The sequence below is a fragment of the Ambystoma mexicanum genome, chromosome 2p, assembly GCF_040938575.1.
Source record: "Ambystoma mexicanum isolate Mex_15411 chromosome 2p, UKY_AmexF1_1, whole genome shotgun sequence".
NCBI lineage: Eukaryota > Metazoa > Chordata > Amphibia > Caudata > Ambystomatidae > Ambystoma > Ambystoma mexicanum.
The window spans coordinates 1,105,124,601-1,105,129,489 of NC_090923.1; the positions used below are offsets into that span (position 1 = coordinate 1,105,124,601).

At 56.8% G+C, this 4,889-nt stretch overlaps 1 non-coding gene across 1 annotated transcript; it reads left to right on the forward strand.

The window, feature by feature from the left end:
- The first annotated feature begins 1,495 nt into the window (after positions 1-1,495).
- On the forward strand, positions 1,496-1,646 carry LOC138568377 (5.8S ribosomal RNA). Its single transcript, XR_011302714.1, has one exon. It is a non-coding gene; the product is annotated as a 5.8S ribosomal RNA (ribosomal RNA).
- The last annotated feature ends 3,243 nt before the right edge of the window (positions 1,647-4,889 follow it).

Genomic DNA, 4,889 nt, shown 5'->3' on the forward strand with positions numbered 1-4,889 from the left:
GTAAGAAGGGAGGCACAGGACACATTGATGTGCATCTGGAGGGAGGGATGGGGCACATTGGTGTGGGTCTGGAGGGAAGGATTTGGGCTCATTGGTCGGAGGACGGATAGGGGCATCTTTATGTGTGGAGGGAGCATGGGCCATCATTGTATGGGTCTTGAGGAAGGGATTGTGCATCGTGGAGTCTGGATCGGAGGGGGCATTGTTGATATGGAATGGGCATATGATGGGGGCATGTCAGGGAATGGTGGAGCATGTGGGTCAGGGCTGGAGCGGTCTGGTGGGAAGGAAGGGGGCATCTGGGTGTGAATGGAGGGATGGGGTATGTTTGTCTGGAGATAAGGATGTTGGTTTATTGGAGTGGTGGGAGCATGTGTGTGTCGAAGGGATGGGGTAATCGGGTGTGGGTATAGAGAGAGGGCGAATGGCGCCATCTGAGTGTGGAGGTAGAGAGGAAGCATATGGGTGTGGCTCTGAGGGGTGGAGCATCGTGGTGTAGGTATGGAGGGACGGATGTTGGTGTCTTTGTGGGTTCGGATGGAGGGATGGTGGCATGTAGGTCAGGAGGGAGGTGGCATTTGAATCTGGAACGTGTTTGGAAGGAGAAATGGGGCATTTGAGTGTGAATGGTTTCTGCTTGTGGGTGGGGGCATAAAGGATCATTAACAGCGGAGCAGCGGGAGGGAGAGCCGTGCGCCCGACCTCGGTTGCATCCCAGATGTGCACACCCACAGCCCGGGGCACCTCTCGCAGAGCGGTCCGGTGCGCGTAGTCAACCAGCCCCCTCTCGTCAATGAGCCTGCATCTGCGCTGGCCGGGGGGCGCACACTCCTCTCTCTGACCTGCCAGCGGCTGGGCATTGGTGGGGACACCCCGGTCACCAGGGAAGCCCTGACTGGGAGCAGCCGGGAGCCGAGGGAAACCTAACTGCTCTCGAGGGGTGCCTCCCCAGGCAGACAGGCACCCGGGCAAGCCAGGCATGAGCCATGGTGCAGCTGGCTCACTTGACGGTGGGCGCCAAGGTTCCAGCCGCCCACATCTGTTTGTGAGCAATGGCCAGGCCCGCTGGCACAGTGGGTGACCTTCCCTCTTGCCGAGGTACCTGGAGCTGGGTCCTATGCGGCCGAGCTGGGGTTTAAAGACTCTAGTGGTCCCACCCGACCCCCTGTCTGTGCTGTCTCTGGCCTGCCTCGTTGTCCATCTCCCAGCCCCCCTCCCAAAAGGGAAGCGGAAGGGGTCGGGGAAGGATGAGTGGATCGGGCCGTGTGGGCAGGTGGCGGAGCAGCCTACCTCCATCCCCCTGGGAAGCGCTGTGCTGCTGCATCTGGCGGTCCGGCTGAGCACCTGGATTATTTTTTATTTTTTTGAAACCACAATGGTTTCGGCCGAGCTAGACAGGGAGCTGGGCTGTCCTGCCACAGCCAGCGCTGCCTCCCCCAACCTCTCCTGCACCGGCAGGGTCAGGCCGACGTCTAGGACAAAAAAAGTTGCCTGTGGCTCTTGGCGGTGGATCACTCGACTCGTGCATCGATGAAGAACGCAGCTAGCTGCGAGAATTAGTGTGAATTGCAGGACACATTGATCAACACTTCGAACGCACCATGTGGCCCTGGGTTTTTCTCGGGACTACGCCTGTCTGAGGGTCGCTTGCACATCAATCGCCCCGGGGTTCTCTCCCAGGGGCGTGGCTGGGGCTGTTGCAGGGACCCCATTCCATTCATTCCCCTAAGGTCAGACCCCGATCAGCACCGTCGCTGGATCCTTGGATCTGGCGCGCAAGCTCATTGCCGACGCTTCCTGGTTTCCCCAGTTTCCCCACCTCATGCTGGTTTCGGGAGGGCTGGGTGGCCGACGCGCCCCGGATGTGGTGGTGGCGGCAGCAGGCTTTAAAAAAGCCTGGCGCACCTTCACCCTACCTCGGGGCACCTGGCCGTGCTGTGTGTGGCTGTCTTTGGTGTCCCACGGCTGCCGGCGCAGGATGGCCATGGAGCACGGACCTCGTGACCATGTGGGCTTCGGTCACAGATTGGGACAGAATACACTCGCCTGCGCCAAGGGCTGGGGCAACCCCCATACGGGCCCGAGGCCATCTGCCCTGAGCTTTCTGCTCCCCGACCACGGCCTCAGATCAGACATGGTGACCTGCTGAATTTAAGCATATTACTAAGCAGAGGAAAAGGAACTAACCAAGATTCCCTCAGTATCGGCCAGTGAAAAGGGAAGAGCCCAGTGCCGAATCCAGCAGGGTGCATTTGGGAAGGCCCCAGGGGGCAGGTGGCTCTCTGCTCCAGCAGAGTGTTACAGCCCCCTGACAGCAGTTTTGCTGTGTCCACGGGGCTGAGGGAGATAGACCACCACCGGGCCCTTATCCGGCAACTGTCCTGGCCCCTCTTCGGGGTTGCTAGAGTGGCCACGGGAGACGGGCTCCCGATGTTACTGTGGTGGACTGCCCTCAATACACCCCAACCACGTCGTGCTGCCGGGCAGGGAGGCACACAAAGGGCGCCAGGGGTCGGTTAACCACCCGACCTGTCTGGAAACACTGACTAAGAATATAATGCCTGCCCGAGTCAGAGGGATGAAAGAAACCCTGTGATGTAATGATGTTGAGGGCCGGTGCCCGGCGATTGCAGTGGCATCCTGTCACGGTGGGCTCTCCACCGACCCGTCTCCCCCGCTCTGTTAGAGATGATGCATGAGCGTGTGTGATAGGACCCGAAAGATGGTGAACTCGGCCTGGTGGAGGTCCGTAGCGGTCCTGATGTGTAAATCGGTCATCCGACCTGGGTATAGGGGCAAAAGACTAATCGAATGATATAGTAGCTGGTTCTCTCCGAAGTTTCACTCAAGATAGCTGGCGCACGGAAACCCCAGTTTTATCTAGCAAAGCGAATGATTAGAGGTCTTGGGGCCAAAATTATCTCAACCTGCTCTCAAGCTTTAAATGGGTATGAAGCACGGCTTGCTGGCGTGGAGCCGGGTATTGTATGAAAGTGCTCAGTGGGCAACTTTTGGTAAGCAGAACAGGCGCTGCGGGATGAACCGCACCCGGGGTTAAGGCGCATGATGCAGATGCTCATCAGTCCCCAGAAACGGTGTTGGTTGATATAGACAGCAGGATGGTGGCCATGGTAGTCGGAATCCGCTAAGGAGTGTGTAACAACTCACCTGTCGAATCAACTAGCCCTGAAAATGGATGGCCCTGGAGCATCAGGCCCATACCAGGCCGGCGTTGAGAGCCGCAGGGGCTAAGTCAGGCGAGTAGGAGGGCTGCTGCAGTACCCACAGAAGCCCGGGGCGAGGGCCCGAGTGGAGCCACCGCAGGTGCAGATCTTGGTTGTAGTAGCAAATATTAAAACGAGAACTTTGAAGAATAAAGTGGAGAAGGGTTCCATGTGAACAGAAGTTGAACATGGGTCAGTCAGTCCTAAGGGATGGGCGAGCGCCGTTCGGAAGGGATGGGCTATGGCCTCCATTGCCCTCAGCCGATCGACAGGAAGTCGGGTTCAGATCCCCAAATCCAGAGTGGCAGGGACGGGCGCCCTTGCGGCGTCCAGTGCGGCAATGCAAATGATCCCAGAGAAGCCGGCGGGCGCCGCACAGTTTTTTTTTTTTTGGAAAAAACAATTTTTATTTTTTATAACACACAATTCTTGGGACTTCCATCATCAGATTCACCGTCAGAGTGTTACAATCAGCATTGTCCAGTGTCATGAAACTCCCTCCCCCCTAACTTGAGCCAATATGTCCATGTCATCATCCTGTGATTTTTCAGGCGGGTTTATCGTCGTCTCTTTATCCGTTTTATCATCGCTCTGATCAGACTGGGGGTGCCACTCATGGTAGCCACCAGCTGCCTCCATTCAATTAGGGATCCTACCTCCTCCTCCCCTCCCCTACAAACCGTGTCCCACCAAAAAGCCGTTTCTGCCTCTGCCCATTTTAAGAGGTCAGCCCACCACAACTCTATTCTCGGCCTCTGGGCTGCCTTCCAGCACATTGCTATCCTTCGTTTGGCCAGGACATATGCTAGATCTTTCATTTTGCTTATGTGCCTTAAGTTACGTGGCCTAGGGAATCCCCCCAGCATGCATGCCCAGACCGACTCCACCTCCAGTGTAATACTGCTTCCTGCTAAGCGTGTCCCCACCTCAGGGCAGGCCCAAAACATGTGGAGTAGCCCAGCCTCCTCCACCCCACACCTAGGGCATTTCTGAGTCGTATGGCCACCAAACCTAGCGATCTTACTGGGGGTGAGCTATGCTCTATGTGTGACATTATAGTTGAATCTGCTGGAGCCTTGCGTTCCGGGACACTTTTTATGATATCTTTGGGCTCTTTTCCAGAGCCCACCCGACATGGGCTCTCCCACTTCATCCTCCCAAAGTTGTCTGTTGGGTCAAGTCCTTCCCCACCTTGGACCCCAACAGCTCGTATATGCGGGAAATCTCATGCCCACCCTCTGAAATATCATATATAGCCTCCATGGTGGCATCCGGTTGTCCGGTGAGCACCTCTGTTGGCCACTTCACTCGTACTCTCTTGACAATTCTGGTGTAAGTTATGTACTGCCCTTTATGCACCCCAGTATCTTCGATCAGGTTCGGGAACTCTAATGCCTCCCCTTCCAGCCATATGTCTCCCAGGGTGGCCAGGCCCACTGGTTCCCAGTACTTGTGGACCCCTTGTATCAGCTGGGGATCCTCTCCACATAGTGCTGCAAGCGGCACCTGCATAGAGTACGGAACCAGGTGTCCCGCAATCTGCCACGTTCTGTGCCATATCTCCCATCCCAGTACCAGCAGCCCCGCCATCCCCCGGACCCTCGACTTGGACAGCCACACCACTTCTTTGTGAAAGAAGGGGGGCAGTTCCTTGCACAGCAGCCT